Source organism: Haematobia irritans, chromosome 1 (assembly GCF_050003625.1).
Source record: "Haematobia irritans isolate KBUSLIRL chromosome 1, ASM5000362v1, whole genome shotgun sequence".
Classification (NCBI taxonomy): Eukaryota; Metazoa; Arthropoda; class Insecta; order Diptera; family Muscidae; genus Haematobia; species Haematobia irritans.
In genome coordinates, this window is record NC_134397.1 from 173,075,854 (window position 1) to 173,094,141 (window position 18,288).

The following is an 18,288-nucleotide window of genomic DNA, read 5'->3' on the forward strand; positions in this document are numbered from 1 at the left end:
CCCGATCAAATTTCGAAAAAAAAAAATTGCGAATCTTTGTCTAGGGATCACCCCCTACTATCCCTGAAAACTTCGTGCAAATCGGTCAAGTTTGGTTTAATTTTCAAAAAGTCGGACAAAGGGGAGGTTCCTCTCCGCGACCATATGTCAAAAAATGAGGTACCCTATTTTCAGCACATGAGTGCCCCCCACGATCTCTGAAAGTTTCAAGTAAATCGGTTCAGCCGTTTTCGCGCCAACCCGGAACATACAAATAAACAAACAAACAAACAAACAAATAAACAAACATAATTTGAATTTTATATATATAGAAGATAGAAGATAGATAGATATATATTCTTAATCACGGAGAAATTCTAAGACGATATATGCATGTCTGTTGTAATCACGCTACAGCCTTCAACAGTGGCGCTATCGTCCTGAAATTTGGCACAGATTCGTTTTTTGTTTGTAGGCAGGTCAAGTTCGAAGATGGACTACGTCGGTCCAAGTTTTCATATAGTCCCCATATAAACCGACCTCCCGATTTGAGGTCTTGGATCAAATTGGAAATCTAGAGGTATTTTAGGAGCATTAAAGGGTGTGCCGAAAATGGTGTTTATCGGTCCATTTTCTGATATAGCCCCCATATAGACCGATCTCCCGATTTTGCTTCTTGGGCGTCTAGAAACTGTATTTTCTATCCGATTTGTATGAAATTTAAAATCTAGAAGTATTCTAGGACCACATATAGACCGATCTCCCGATTTTGCTTCTTGGGCGTCTAGAAACTGTATTTTCTATCCGATTTGTATGAAATTTAAAATCTAGAAGTATTCTAGGACCACAAATAGTTGTGGTGTAAATGGGGCGTATCGGTCCATCTTTTGGTAAAGCCCCCATATACCGATCTCCAAACTTTACTTCTTGGGCTTCTAGAAACTGTATTTACTAACCGATTTGCCTGAAATTGAAAATCTAGAGGTATTTTGGAACCACAAAAAGGTGTGTCGAAAATGGGGTTTATCGGTCCATATTTTAATATAGCCCCCATATAGACCGATCTCCCGATTTTACTTCTTGGGCTTCTAGAAACTGTATTTACTATCCGATTTGCCTGAAATTTTAAATCTAGAGGTATTCTAGGACCACAAATAGGTGTGGCGAAAATGGGGCATATTGGTCCATCTTTTGGTATAGCCCCAATATAGACCGATCTCCCGATGTTACTTCTTGGGTATTTAGAAACTATATTTTCTATCCGATTTGCTTGAAATTGATAATCTAGAGGTATTTTAAGATAGCAAATAGATGTGTCGCAAATGGGATGTATCGGTCGATGTTTTGGCGTAGCCCCCATATAGACTGATCTCCCGACTATACTTGTTGGGCTTCTAGAATTCCTAGTTTTTACCCAATATGTCTGAAATTGGAATTCTAGAGGTATTTGAGGACCATTAAAAGATGTGTCGAAAATGGTGAGTATTGGTCCATGTTTTGGTATAGCCCCATGTTTTGGTATAGTATTGTAGACCCTGAAAATCTGTATAGCATTTATTTTTACCGATCCGTTTGGTAAGGCATCGATATATACCGATTTCTTTTCTTGAAGGTACACCCAAAGAAAAACTATTTTCCTCCGGAATTAAATTTTAGACAAACGAAATTCCCCTTTCGTATAAAGTATTTTCGTTTAGAGCACATTAATCAGAGTTTTTGATAAGCGATTCAACGATTGTCTCTAAAATTTGTGTCATAAGGAAACTTTGCTTGTCTAAAATTTCCAGACTTTACTACTCGTTATCATTTAAATAATGGTGGTAAAAATCTACAGACTTAATATATATTTGTCATCAAACCCCCAAGTAACCCGCTACGACGAAGCCTTTTCAAAGTAAACTATTATATTTGATTCATGGTGGTGGGTATTTACATCATCTGCTCAAAAAACCTGAAACTTATAGCCCAAATGATGATCAAAACTCAACATATGACCTCACATTTAATTTTTTAGGACATTTTTTTATGTGCTATAAATATGAAGATTTATTTTTGTAAAGCACTGTGCAACGAAACCGACTTCCTCAACTGACAAGAAATATCGTCGACTGGTTGAAAACAATCAATCATATGAAAATTTTGCAAGCAAACAACCTGGTATGTTTATTGTAAAATGCATGCAATCGCATGAAGAACGTTTGAAAGTCATCATCGTCGTCAACATTGTCGAAAGGCAGATAAAGTGACAACTGTAGCTAGTGAAGTGTACGAGTTTTTCGACGGAATGAGAAGTGATATATCATCACTTCACTCAAATACACACACACCCATACACATGAACACTTACGCACTTTGTCTGATACAAGTCATGGCTGTTGGTTTACATGAATCCGATTGTTGTTGATGAAATATGAACAAGAGAAAAACAAGAAAAACGATCAGAAATGAGCACATGAAGGGAAAGCTTCTTGGTTTTATGTGTGTGTGTGTGCTGGAAGCGGATCAGACTGACGCTATGACGCTATGACCCAATGACAATATAACTTTTGTTCACAGTTGATAGATACGATCGCTTCCACATTGCCTGAAACTATCCGTTGGATTTTTGCCTCGGGGGTATTTTGGAGACGTACTTAACAAATTTTCTACAGATGTGAAATTTTGACAAAATTTTCTATAGAAATAAAATTTCGACAAAATTTTCTATAGAAATAAAATTTTGACAAAATTTCCTATAGAAATTAAATTTTGACAAAATTTCCTATAGAAATGAAATTTTGAGAAAATTTCCTATAGAAATGAAATTTTGAGAAAATTTTCTATAGAAACGAAATTTTGAGAAAATTTCCTATAGAAAGGAAAATTTTGACAAAATTTTCTATAGAAATAAAATTTTGACAAAATTTCCTATAGAAATTAAATTTTGACAAAATTTCCTATAGAAATGAAATTTTGAGAAAATTTCCTATAGAAATGAAATTTTGAGAAATTTTCCTATAGAAATGAAATTTTGACAAAATTTCTTATAGAAATGAAAATTTGACAAAATTTCCTATAGAAATGAAATTTTGACAAAATTTCCTATAGAAATGAAATTTTGACAAAATTTACTATAGAAATGAAATTTTGACACAATTTCCTATAGAAAAGAAAATTTTAACAAAATTTCCAAAGAAATGAAAACTTTGACAAAATTTCCTATAGAAATGAAATTTTGACACATTTTCATATAGAAATTAAAATTTTGACAAAATTTCCTATAGAAATGAAAATTTTGACAAAATTTCCTATAGAAATGAAATTTTGACAAAATTTCCTATAGAAATGAAATTTTGACAAAATTTCCTATAGAAATGAAATTTTGACAAAATTTCCTATAGAAATTAAATTTTGAAAAAATTTCTTATAGAAATGATATTTCGACAAAATTTCCTATAGAAATGAAATTTCGACAAAATTTCCTATAGAAATTAAATTTCGACAAAATTTCCTATAGAAATGAAATTTTTACAAAATTTCCTATAGAAATGAAATTTTGACAAAATTTCTTATAGAAATGAAAATTTGACAAAATTTCCTATAGAAATGAAATTTTGACAAAATTTCCTATAGAAATGAAATTTTGACAAAATTTACTATAGAAATGAAGTTTTGACAAAATTACCTATAGAAATGAAATTTTGACAAAATTTTCTATAGAAATGAAATCTTGACAAAATTTTCTATAGAAATGAAATTTTGACAAAATTTCCTATAGAAATGAAATTTTGACACAATTTCCTATAGAAATGAAATTTTGACAAAATTTCCTATAGAAATTAAATTTCGACAAAATTTCCTATAGAAATGAAATTTTGACAAAATTTCCTATAGAAACGAAAATTTTAACAAAATTTCCAAAGAAATGAAAACTTTGACAAAATTTCCTATAGAAATGAAATTTTGACACATTTTCATATAGAAATTAAAATTTTGACAAAATTTCCTATAGAAATGAAAATTTTGACAAAATTTCCTATAGAAATGAAATTTAGAAAAAATTTCCTATAGAAATAAAATTTTGACAAAATTTCCTATTGAAATGAAAATTTTGACAAAATTTCCAATAGAAATGAAATTTTGACAAAATTTCCTATTGAAATGAAATTTTGACAAAATTTCCTATAGAAATGAAATTTTGATAAAATTTCCTATAGAAATGAAATTTTGACAAAATTTCCGATAGAAATGAAATTTTGACAAAATTTCCTATAGAAATAAAATTTTGACAAAATTTCCTATAGAAATGAAATTTCGACAAAATTTCCTATAAAAATGAAATTTCGACAAAATTTCCTATAAAAATGAAATGTTGACAAAATTTCCTATAGAAATGAAATTTTGACAAAATTTCTTATAGAAATGAAATTTTGACAAAATTTCCTACAGAAATGAAATTTTGACAAAATTTCCTATAGAAATGAAATTTCGACAAAATTTCTATAGAAAGGAAAATTTTGACAAAATTTCCTATAGAAATGAAATTTTGACAAAATTTCCTATAGAAATGAAATTTAGAAAAAATTTCCTATAGAAATAAAATTTTGACAAAATTTCCTATAGAAATGAAATTTTGACAACATTTCCCATAGAAATGAAACTTTGACAAAATTTCCTATAGAAATGAAATTTTGACACATTTTCATACACAAATGAAAATTTTGACAAAATTTCCTATAGAAATGAAAATTTTGACAAAATTTCCTATAGAAATGAAATTTAGAAAAAAATTCCTATTGAAATGAAAATTTTGACAAAATTTCCTATAGAAATGGAATTTTGACAATATTTTCTATAGAAATGAAATTTTGACAAATGGACAAAAATATCGCAGAGACACTTCCGTGCAGCGTGTAATGGCTTTGTCGGCCGTTTAATTCGGGCCAAAGGAATACCTGACGATTTTCTCCAACTATGAAATTGATAAGCGGAACGTAAGTTTGTTGACAGCTCGGTTTATATGGTCATTGCTTTCAACCCCCCCACTTCTCTCCAAGTGTAGAATCTATTTATCCATGGGTATTCTCTTACGTATCTATGTAAAGATAGAGCGTGTTTAGATAGCTATTGTGAAATGTCTGAGCATTATTAATGATCCTTGTTTTTCATCATCTTAAGATCGCTTTTTTGATTTTTATTTTTGGTGATCTGATTTCATGTGGTTATTTGCCAGTATTGTTACCTCATACTGTGAGCTATTGTTGATGGCTGTTGCTGAAGACCTCTGGGGCCATATTCATCCATGTACCAAAGTGTCTATTCATTGATCGGCTCAGTCCATTCATACAATCGTTTACAGGTACTCATGGTAGTTTCTTGTATATCTTGAAATTTTTATGCTTTGTGTCATTCTTATATCCCACCAATCCCCCGCCCATCTTCCATTGTGGCGGTATAAGCAACAATGTCTTTTGTTCGAATCTCTTTAAGTGTGAATGTGCGATTCATGGATTTGGTTTTTGTGATCTGTATTCATTTGATTTGAAAAGCTTCTGTTTGGCCACTGTGTCGTCCCCATCTCGAATTATATTTGGATGGAATTTCAAAATGGTTTCACACCTTACTTTTATTGGAGGGGCGGTAGGAATAATTGCCAAATAGTGAATTGATTGTATTGGAATATAGCGCATGATCAAATGAAATTGTAATGGCGGCATTTCTGAGCTTCTGTTTAAATGAATTTCCAGTAGCTACCATACAAATCAAGCGATATGAAATGCTTTAAACTTTTGGAACAGGGAAAAGTGAATAAAGTAGATTTTTGCTTTTTGTTTTTAATTTTTAAATAATTATGTCTAAATTTTATTTCTTTAGGAATTAAGTCAAAATTTAATTTCTATAGGAAATTGTGTAAAAATTACATTTCTATAGAAAATTTTGTCAACATTTTAACTCTATGAAAATTTCATTCCTAGAGGAGATTTCATAAAATTTCATTTTTATAGAAAATTTTGTCAAAATTTCATTTCTATAGGAAGTTTTGTCTATATTTTATATCTCTAAAAAATGTTGTCAAAATTTCATTCCTATAGGAACTTTTGTCAAAATTTCATTTCTATATGAACTTATGTCAAGCTTTAGTTTCTATAGGAAATTTTGTCAAAATTTCATTTCTATAGGAAATTGTGTAAACATTTTATTTCTATAGGAAATTTTGTCAACATTTTAATTCTATGAAAATTTTGTTAAAATTTTATTTAATTGTATAAACTATAGAAAATTATTTTTTTATTTCTATTGAAAATTTTGTTAACATTTTATTTAAGTTTAAAAAACAATTTTTGCAAAGTTTTATTTCTATAAAAAATTTTTGCAAAATTTTATTTCTATAGAACATTTTGTCAAAATTTTATTTCTATCGAAAATTTTTGCAAAATTTTAAAATTGTATAGAATTTTTTTTTTTCAAAATTTCATTTCTAAAAGAAATATTTGTCAAATTTTATCTTTAATAGAAAATTTTTGAAAAAAAATTTTTTTCTATAGGAAATTTTGTCAAAATTTCATTTCTATAGGAAAATGTGTCACAATTTCATTTCTATAACAAATTTTTCAACATTTCAAGATATTTTTGCAAAATTTCCTTCCTGAGGAAATTATAAAATAATTAATGGATTTATTTATAAAATAATTAGTGGATTTATAGATTGCCCGTCTCTTTTAGTGTTGATTGGTTTTAATATACCAATACATTGTTTGCGAAATCATGATTTGTTTGCAATTCCTGCTCATAGAACTAACTATGCATCTTCGGAGCCAATTTTAAGATCTCTAAAGGAATTTAACAATATAAATAATAATTTTGTCAAAATTTCATTTCTATAGGAAACCTAACCAACATTTCATTTTTGTAGGAAATTTGGGCAAAATTCCATTTCTATTGGAATTTTTTTCCAATAGAAATGAAATTCTTTCATTTCAATAGAAAATTTTTGCAAAATTTTAATTTTTATAGAAAGTTTTTGAAAAAAAAATTTATAGAAAATTTTGTCAAAATTTCATTTCTATAGAAAATTTTGTCAAAATTTCATTTCTATCGGAAATTTCGTCAAAATTTAATTTCTATGGGGAATTTTGCCAAAATTTAATTTCTATAGGAAATTTTTATCAAAATTTTTTTTTCAATAGAAAATTTTGTCAACATTTTATTTCTATAGGAAATTTTTATCCAAATTTCATTTCTATAGGAAACTTTGTCAAAACTTCATTTCTATAGGAAAGTTTGTCAAAATCGTATTTCTATATAAAATTTTTGAAAATTTAATTTCTATTGAAACTGTTATTCCAATAAGAGATTTAGTCAAAATTTCATTTCTATAGGAAGTTTTGTAAAAAGTTTATTTATCTAGAAAATTTTGTCGAAAATTTATTTCTCTAAAAAATTTATTTCGCTAGGAAATTTTGTCAAAAATTTATTTCGCTAGAAATTTTTTCAAAATTTCATTTCTATAGAAAATTTTGTCAAATTTCATTTCCATAGGAAATTTTGTCAACATTTTATTTTTTAGGAAATTTTGTTAAAATTTTATTTCTATAAAAAATTTTGTCAAAATTTTATTTCTATAGGAAATTTTGTAAAAATTCAATTTCTATAGGAAATTTTGTCAAAATTTCGTTTCTATAGGAAATTTTGTCAAAATTTCATTTCTATAGGAAATTTTGTCAAATTTCATTCCTATAGAAAATTTTGTCAAAATTTCATTTCTATAGAAAATTTTGTCAAATTTCATTTCCATAGGAAATTTTGTCGAAATTTCAATTCTATAAGCAATTTTATTAAAATATCATTTCTATAAGAAATTTTATAAAAATTTCATTTCTATGGACAAATTTGTCAAAATTTTATTTCTATAGAAATATAAATAAAATATTAAATTAAAAAAAATATATTTCTATAGAAATGTAAAATTTTTACAAATTTGTCCATATAAATGAAATTTTAATAAAATTTCTTATAGAAATGATATATTAATAAAATAGCTTATAGAATTTCGACAAAATTTCCTATGGAAATGAAATTTGAAAACATTTTCTATAGAAATGAAATTTCGACAAAATTTCCTATGGAAATGAAATTTGAAAAAATTTTCTATAGTAATGAAATTTTGACAAAATTTTCTATAGAAATGCAATTTTGACAAAATTTTCCAGCGAAATAAATTTTCTAGAGAAATCATTTTTTTTGTGATGTTTTTCTAAGTATATATTTAGTATCTACTATTGTTTCTTTTCTTCAGAAAACATTGATTCATTTCTCTTTTCAAATCTGCAAGTAACTCTCACTATACCTTAAAGCAAAATAAAATAAATCATGAGGAAAAATGTTCGTAATTGTCAAGAAAAAATTAAACCTTAGAAGAATAGAAACAAACAAAAAAACAAACATTGTAGGGAAAATATAAGATTTGCTTTTGGGGATAAGGAAATGCAAAGTCACTATGTAAAGCCTCAAATAAATGCTGGATATAAAAAGCAAAAAAAAACGTCAATACTATATTCTGTTTCTTTTAGCAGTTGCTATGATGGAATGAGGGGAAATAATTCGGAAATAAATTGGAAACATTTGGCTAACCTGTAGAAGAACCTAATACCGACAAAATAAGAACATTTGAAATAATGGTGGAATAAAAGTAATAGTAGATTTCGCGAAGGCAATTATGATTAACGTTTTGTAATGTCTAGACATAGATGGCAAAGAAAATACCTCTTATTTTGTTTATGAAGAATTTCATTTCTCAACTGCTTTTGCGATATTCTTGTATCAGGCGATGAAGCCAAATAAATTTAGAACCTTTCTCATGGTAAAGACCATTTTGTTTCTAATACTTTTTAAATTAAATTGAAGGACATTTAATTAAAAATAATTTTCACCTTAGTTATTTTATGAAATAATAAAAAAAAAATCAATTAAAAAATATTATATCAATGATATCGTTTTTTGTTTTATTTTTGTGGGAGGAGAACCTAGATCTATTGATCAAATTGCCTGTTCAATATTTTCATTCTACATAGGCGGCAAATCTTGGCCATTTTTATTGTACAGTACTTCATTTGCACTATTTTTTGGATTCGTGGAAAATGTATTTATTAGTTCATACAATTTGTGAGACATACTTGGGATAAAAAAAATTGAGCAGTGAAAAATTTTTAAAAAAGAATAAAATAATAAAACTTTTTTTTTCAATAAAAATATATTAAATTTAATTTAACGATGGTAATTTTTTCTGTGGTGCAATCATTCGTTATTTGAAAAGTTCACATCAACAATCTAACAGCTCTAAAGGAGGATTGCCGGATATATTGTCTTCATTACTGTCTTACAGTTTCATTTGTTTCTCATACCCCGAATATATGCGAAAAACTACATCTTCAAATGAAACCGCCAAAATGGACAACGATACCAAAAACCTGAATAATAGTCACACGCAAATGGGGGAAAATGTAAAGATACCGAAATTGTTGCAGAAAAACACCAGACAACAGCCGCTCGATGGTCATGAACATAAAATTTTGTGCTATGTCATGCTATTCAGCGACCTAACTACAACAGCGACAGCAACAACCTTCATGGATGTATGAACAAACATCATCATATCTATATACAGAGAAGAAAATTGTGTTGTATATATCAAAGTATATTAGAGTGGATGTGACAAATCAATAAGAACATGGAAAACTTCATATAACCTCCATTTTCATGAAGCTTCGTTAAAGTTACTTTAGAAAATTTTGTCGAAATTTAATTTCTATTGAAAATTTTGTCAAAATTTCATTTCTATAGAAAATTTTGTCAAAATTTTATTTCTATAGGAAATTTTTTAAAAATTTTATTTCTATAGGAAAATTTGTGACAATTTCATTTCTATAGAAAATTTTGTCAAAATTGCATTTCTATAGGAAATTTTGTCAAAATTGCATTTCTATAGAAAATTTTGTCAAAATTTTATTTATATAAGAAATTTTGTCAAAATTTTATTTCTATAGGATTTTTTTTTAAATGTTATTTCTATAGAAACTTTTTGCAAAATTTTATTTCAATAGAAACTTTTTGCAAAAATTTATTTCAATAGAAAATTTTGCCAAAATTTAATTTCTATCGAAAATTTTGTAAAAATTTCATTTCCAAAGGACATTTTTTCAACATTTCATTTCTGTAGGAAATTTTCTCAAAATTTTGTTTCTATGGAAAATTTTGTCAAAATTTTATTTCTATAGAAAATTTTGTCAAAATTTTATTTCTATAGAAAACTTTGTCAAAATTTTATTTATATAAGAAATTTTGTCAAAATTTTATTTCTATACTAAACTTTTTAATTTTATTTAGAAAACTTTCTCAAAATTTTATTTATATAGAAAATTTCATTTCTATGGTTTTATATATATTTCTATAATTTTATTTATATAAGAAATTTTGTCAAAATTTTATTTCTAGAAAATTTTGTCAAAATTTTATTTCTATAGAAAATTTTGTCAAAATTTTATTTCGGCAGGAAATTTTCTCAAAATTTTGTTTCTATAGAAAATTTTGTCAAAATTTTGTTTCTATAGAAAATTTTGTCAAAATTTTATTTATATAAGAAATTTTGTCAAAATTTCATTTCCAACGGAAATATTTTCAAAATTTCATTTCTGTACGAAATTTTCCCAAAATTTTATTCATATAGGAAAGTTTTTCAAAATTTTATTTCAATAGAAAATTTTGCCAAAATTTTATTTATATAGAAAATTTCATTTCTGTAGTTTTATATAAATTTCTTTAATTTTATTAGAAATTTTGTCAAAATTTTATTTCTCTAGAAAATTTTGTCAAAATTTTATTTTTATAGAAAATTTAGCCAAATTTTTATTTCTATAGGAAACTTTTTAAAAATGTTTTTCCTGTAGGAAATTTTGTCATTTTCTATAGAAAATTTTGTAAAAATTTCATTTCCAAAGGAAATATTTTCAACATTTCATTACTGTAGGAAATTTTCTCAAAATTTTATTTATATAGGAAAATTTTTCAAAATTTTACTTCAATTGAAAATTTTGCCAAAATTTAATTTCTATATTTCTATATGAAATTTTGTAAACATTTTATTTCTATAGGATATTTTGTCAAAATTTCATTTCTATAGGAAATTTTGTCAAAATTTTATTTCTATAGACAATTTTGGGAAATTTTTTTCTATAGAAAATTTAGTCAAAAGTTTATTTTTAATGAAAACTTTGTCAAAATTTTATTTGTGTAGAAAATTTTGTCAAAATTTTTATTTCTATAGAAAATTTAGTCAAACATTTTTTTCTATAGAAAATTTTGTCAAAATTTTGTTGCTATAAGGAATTTTGTCAAAATATTATTTCTATAGAAAATTATTCAAAGTTTTATTTCTATAGTAAATTTAAGCAAAATTTCATTTCTATAGGAAATTGATCCAATTAATTTTTTTAATTGAAATGTCTTCAATCACAGAAATGATTGTATCAATTAAAAAATTAATTGAAGGTCAATTAAAAAAATTGATCCAATTAAAAAATTAATTGATACAATTAATTTTTGTTTCAATTAAAAAATTTGTTGAATCAATTAAATTTTTAATTGAATATTTTTTTAAAACTGAATTACAATTTTAATTGGAAAAATGTTCGTGAAATTTTTTTTCTTTGTATGGAGCCACCGTGGCGCAGCGGTTAGCATGCCCGCCTTGCATACACAGGGTTGCGGGTTCAAACTCAGTTTCGACCAAACACCAAATAGTTTTTCAGCGGTGGATTATACCACCTCAGTAATGCTAGTGAAATTTCTGAGTGTTTCAAAGCTTCTCTAAGTAGTTTCACTGCAATGGGGAACGTCGTTCGGAATCGGCTATAAAAAGGAGGTCCCTTGTCATTGAGCTTAACATAGAATCGGGTAGCACTCCGTGATAAGAGAGAAGTGTACCACTGTGGCATCACAATGAACCGTATAGTCTATGTCAGCTTGAAATATCGGGCTGCCACTATACTTACTTACCTACCTATACGAAATTTTGGCAAAATTAAAAAAAAAATTCAATAAAATTTTGTCAAGATTTTATTACTACAGAAAATTTTGTCAAATTTTTATTTCTATAGAAAATTTTGTCAAAATTTTATTTCTATAGAAAATGTTGTCAAAGTTTTATTTCTATACAAAATTTTGTCAAAATTTTATTTCTATAGAAAATTTGGTCAAAATTTTATTTCTATAGAAAATTTTGTCAAAATTTTATTTCTACAGAAAATTTTAACAACGTTTTATTTCTATAAGAAATTTTGTCAACATTTTATTTCTATAGAAAATTTTGTCAACTTTTTATTTTTATAAGAAATTTTGTCAAAATTTTAGTTCTATAAGAAATTTTGTCAAAATTTCATTTCTACAGGAAATTTTGCCAAAATTAATATTTTATTCGATAATACTTTTAACTTAATATTATGGACTACCCTAATGTTAGCACTTTACAAATGACTGAATGAATGTACAGATATGAGGGCATGACAATGTTGTTGATGTTACTTTTTTTCGCTTTTCATTTGCAAAATCGCATTGCCACTTATTCATAGCGCATTACATTTCCAATGCTCAACAAAGGTGGGGAGAGTAAACAAAATGGGGAACTTCAATGTCTCAGTGACCACCCATTATGGTTCGGCGTGACATCATGATGATGATGATACAAGTCCACAATATACATTGGATTAACACCAAGGTATTGCTTACTGTTTGCATTCTCCAATGAAGCAGATATGCGATGAACTCAATGTCATCGTAGCTAGCATTGGAACTTATCATTATGGCCTCTATGATGACGATGATTCTCTAGCTATGAATTAAGAAGAAGAAGCAGAGACACTCTGATACTGTCTTGGTTGACCAACCCACAGGGTATGGATAAACAAGATGAGAATATGTCTGCAATATAAGACATTCAAAAGTTGCACAAAAACTGATATTTATATGAATTGATAGGATGTATGCAAGATTTGCTTCTTCAGGAGTTTCTCTTCTATTTGAATGTCCTTTGTTTTTGCTTTTTTTTGCAATTCTTATTGTTTTAAGTGACCATTTTTTTAATTTTGCCCTATGGCAATGATGGTTACAGATGGAATTTTTGTGTTAGAATGGGGAAAGTTTTTACTACTTGAGGAAGACAGATAACTCAAAGTCATTTTCCGGAAGTGAGGGTTGGGCATATCTACAGGGATATATATTGTGTTTCTTTAAAGACGAGTGCATTTGTTCTAATGAAAAATTTAGTAAATGTAAAGAAACACATTTTTGATTTAAAGAATTTGGTTTTCTTCGATGAGAAGCCATTCCAAATTGAGCAGTTTGTGAAACAAATAAACTATGGAAATTCCGACTGGACTCGGCACCATCGCACTCAGCACACGTCAACCAAGAATTGCTCATAAAAGGAGGTTCTGCGCTTCAATTTTATTGTACAAGGGCCACCAAAATCTCCGGATCGCAATCCGTTGGACTTCAGCGTCTGGGTTATTTTAGAGAGTAAGATTGGCACTAAAAAATACCAAAGTGTCGATCATATTAAAAAGCTGGGATAGAATCCATGAGCCTGCGCTTAGCTTCAAATAAGCTAACCAATGCATTACTGTGATTCCTAAACTTATTTTTCTAGTCTTGGAAAATTCTAAAAAAAATTGAAGTATAAACATTCCCCATAATTCAATTCCTGTCCTTACCAGCAAAATTTAGTTGCAAAAAAAATTCTAAACTTTATTATTGTCATTTTTTGCCATCAACGATAAATTGCTCTTAACCCAACCTTTACTAGGTGACAACACATGGTTGTTACCACCTGTTTTGACTACACAAATCATGGAAAACTTTTCTTTACCCAAAACAGATTCAAATAAAGTTCAGGGCAATAAAGCCAAAATTTATTGTAGTTTTATGCTTTGAAATCTTTACGCTAAGCATTTTGAAATTTCATTCAAATATATGTGTGCCTGTGTGTGTGTTTGCCATATCCCAAATAACACTAAGACCAACCCATGCCCCAACAAGCAAGGGAGAGTCAAGTGTGTAAAAGGACATTTTAAGACCACACACGTGTATCATGTAATGCGAGTGTGTGCGGGTGTGTGTGTGTGACCCCAAAAAGACTTTGTATAGCTGCATTTGGTTTTGGCGATGATGGGGGAGGCCACAATAACAGCATGTTTTTTGGTGGGCTTGTTGTACAAGTGGCAAATGTGGCAAATCGAATTTCATGTTAACATCCCTTCCTTCCAAGGACATGTTAGATTTTGCCATACACTTACTTGTAGGCGAAGCTAGCTAACTTACAAGGGACACAAGCATGTATGTCATGCATGTAAGGTGTTTGTCAAATATTACAAGCTTGTGATTTTTGAATTCTTCGTTGCACAGTGTTTTAAGTGGGGGAATTCGATAGAGGTTTCAATTTGTTTTCACAATTGATTGCCAAAACTCGTCTTTGTTTGAGATTTGGAGATTTTTTTTTATCAATTTAATTAAATATATATACAACAAAAAAATATCACCAACTTATTTTTCCAATTAAAAAGTTGATTGAAGTTGAAAATTTTTTCATTAATAATTAAGTCAATACACTATGGGCGAAATCATGAAAAAATACTCCTCACCAAGTTAGCTTCCCAAAATTTAGCGAATTTTCTCAAAATGTAATTTCTATAGGAAGTTTTGTCAAAATTTTATTTCTTTTGAAAAATTTATTTCTATAAAAATTTTGCCAAAATTTTATTTCTATAAAAATTCTGCCAAAATTTCATTTCTATAGAAAATTTTGTAAAAATTTTATTTCTATAGAAAATTTTGTCAAAATTTCATTTCTATAGGAAGTTTTGTCAAAATTTTATTTCTATTGAAAATTTTATTTCTATAGAAAATTTTATTTCTACAGAAAATTTTGGCAAAATTTTATTGCTATAGAAAATTTTTTAAATTTTATTCCTATAAAACGTTTTGTCAAAATTTTATTCCTATAGATTTTGTAAAAATTTTATTTCTATAGAAAATTTTGTCAAAATTTCATTTCTATAGGAAGTTTTGTCAAAATTTTATTTCTATTAAAAATTTTATTTCTATAGAAAATTTTATTTCTACAGAAAATTTTGGCAAAAATTTATTGCTATAGAAAATTTTTCAAAATTGTATTCCTACAGAACATTTTGTCAAAATTTTATTCCTATAGAAAATTTTTGCAAAATTTTACTTTTTTTTAGAAAATTTTATTTCTACAGAAAATTTTGTCAAAATTTTACTCCTATAGAAAACTTTGTCAAAATTTTATTTTTTAGAAAATTTTTTATTTTTTAGAAAAATAGCGAATTTTCTCAAAATTTAATTTCTATAAGTTTTGTCAAAATTTTATTTCTTTTGAAAAATTTATTTCTATAAAAATTTTGCCAAAATTTTATTTCTATAAAAATTTTGCCAAAATTTCATTTCTATAGAAGATTTTGTAAAAATTTTATTTCTATAGAAAATTTTGTCAAAATTTCATTTCTATAGGAAGTTTTGTCAAAAATTTTATTTCTATTGAAAATTTTATTTCTATAGAAAATTTTATTTCTATTGAAAATTTTATTTCTATAGAAAATTTTATTTATACAGAAAATTTTGGCAAAATTTTATTGCTATAGAAATTTTTTTAAATTTTATTTCTATAGAAAATTTTGTCAAAATTTCATTTCTATAGAAGATTTTGTAAAAATTTTATTTCTATAGAAAATTTTGTCAAAATTTCATTTCTATAGGAAGTTTTGTCAAAATTTTATTTCTACAGAAAATTTTGGCAAAATTTTATTTCTACGGAAAATTTCGGCAAAATTATATTGCTATAGAAAATTTTTCAAAATTTTATTCCTATAGAACATTTTGTTAAAATTTTATTCCTATAGAAAATTTTTGCAAATTTTAATTTTTATAGAAAATTTTATTTCTACAGAAAATTTTGTCAAAATTTTATTCCTATAGAAAATTTTGTCAAAATTTTATTTTTTTAGAAAATATTATCAAAATTTTATTTCTATAGAAGATTTTATTTCTATTGAAAATTTTATTTCTATAGAAAATTTTATTTCTACAGAAAATTTCAATGCACTATGGGCGAAATCATGAAAAAATACTCCTCACCAAGTTAGCTTCCCAAAATTTAGCAAATTTTGTCAAAATTTAATTTCTATAGGAAGTTTTGTCAAAATTTTATTTCTTTTGAAAAATTTATTTCTATAAAAATTTTGCCAAAATTTTATTTCTATAACAATTTTGCCAAAATTTCATTTCTAAAGAAGATTTTGTAAAAATTTTATTTCTATAGAAAATTTTGTCAAAATTTCATTTCTATAGGAAGTTTTGGCAAAATTTTATTTCTACAGAAAATTTTGGCAAAATTTTATTTCTACAGAAAAATTTGTCAAAATTTTAGTTCTATAGTAAATTTTGTGAAAATTTCATTTCTACAGAAAATTTTATTTCTACACGCAAAAAAATAATTCTTTCCTCCCAAACGAAATTTTAGACAAACAAAGTTCTTTTCTCATTTGCTTTTCGCTGTAAGGAAGTGTATTTGGAAGAAAAGTATGTACTTTTTGTGATAAGCGTTTATTCTTTTCCAGGATGTAAAAACAATTTCATAAAGACTAACTCAAAAAAAAAAACATTGTTTTTCTTGCTAATTGCATTTTCCCTCACATCTTTCTCACATCCACGAGGTTTTTTAGTTCTTAACACCTTTTCCTGTAATACCAACAATGTAGAAGAAATTATACGATTTTATAAATTTTTATTTTTTTTACCTTTCGCCTGGACGGAGAATCGAACCGCGGACCATGCACTTTGTAAGCCAACACACTAACCACTGAGCTATGTACCTGTTATGGTCATCAATAGATAAATATCCTATAAGTTATATTTATATAGCATAGCTTGCGGCGCCCACGAGCCGAATAAACAAAGTTTATTTAACAGAAACAAACAGTTAGTTTGGCACCGTGGAGCAGTGGTTGCTACGTCTGACTTGCATGCCAAGGGTCGTGGGTTCGATCCCTGCTTCGACCAAAGTTTTTTTTTTGTTTTTTTTTTACATATATTCTAGATATATTGGGAAGATTCCGAAAAAATGTTGAACATTACATTGTACTATATTAAATTTTGAACTGTAAAATGTGTCTTATTAAAGACCTAAAGTCACAAAAGAACTGTGTTTGATATAAACGAAATGGACTGTGTTGTTGTTTTAAAAATAATTTTTTTATATTGAAAAAATAAAAATTGTGTAACAAACAATTTTTTTTGGTGATAAAAGTTTAAAATTTTCGAAGCAATTCAAAAAACTCTAACAAAAGAAAAACGTTTTCGGTACACGTTTTCCAAACGTTTTTTTTTTCTTTGCGTGTATAGAAAATTTTGTCAAAATTTTATTTCTATAGAAAATTATGTCAAAATTTTATTTCTTTAGAAAATTTTGTCAAAATTTTATTTATTATTATTATTTTTCTGAATAAAAAGTTGATTGAAGTTGAAAAATTTTTCAATAATAATTAAGTCAATGCACTATGGGCGAAATCATGATTTAGCGGCAAAAAAATACTACTCACCAAGTTAGCTTCCCAAAATTTAGCGAGTAGATTTGTAGTTATAAAAAAATGGATTTTAGAAAAAATGGGCGTGACACGCCCCCTTTTTAAAGTAATGGCTATAAATACCTCGAAAACTGGTTGGTGTGCTTTTTTTGTAGTCTTCAGAAAAGTTGTAGCTCTTGACAAGGCAAATAAAAATGCAGAATATAAGTGGGAAAAATTCCATATTCGTGCTCAAAACTCCAAAAATGTCGAAAACATGAAAAATTGTTTATCATTTTTTTCGGTTTCTGCCCACAGCTTATGAACTATTGAAAATTGTACCAAACAATCAAGGTAAGAAATGTAGCCTATAAAATTATAAAAAAACTTTTTAACAGTAACAATTTATTTTAATTTTTTACTATTAATATGTTTGTTAGAAAACCCCCATATAGAAAATATTAAACATTTAAAGTTGAAAAATTGACTTTTTGACGCTAAAATCGCGATTTGAGCCATAGTGCAATGATTGAAAATTTTAAAATTTCTAATTAAAAAATGTATAGATACAACTAACTTTTTAATCAAACTCGGAAGACTAAGGGCGTTTTCGTTTCGCAAAAAATATGTTGCCCTGGTGTTACACTACTTTTTCCCTCATTGTATTTTCGCTCAAATAATAGTGTCATTCCAAAGTTAT

General features: G+C 26.8%; 1 protein-coding gene across 3 annotated transcripts in view; it reads right to left on the reverse strand.

Moving 5' to 3' along the window:
• The window catches only part of pb (homeobox proposcipedia), a 234,447-nt gene that overhangs the window by 66,644 nt on the left and 149,515 nt on the right, over positions 1 to 18,288 (reverse strand). The window lies entirely within an intron of this gene.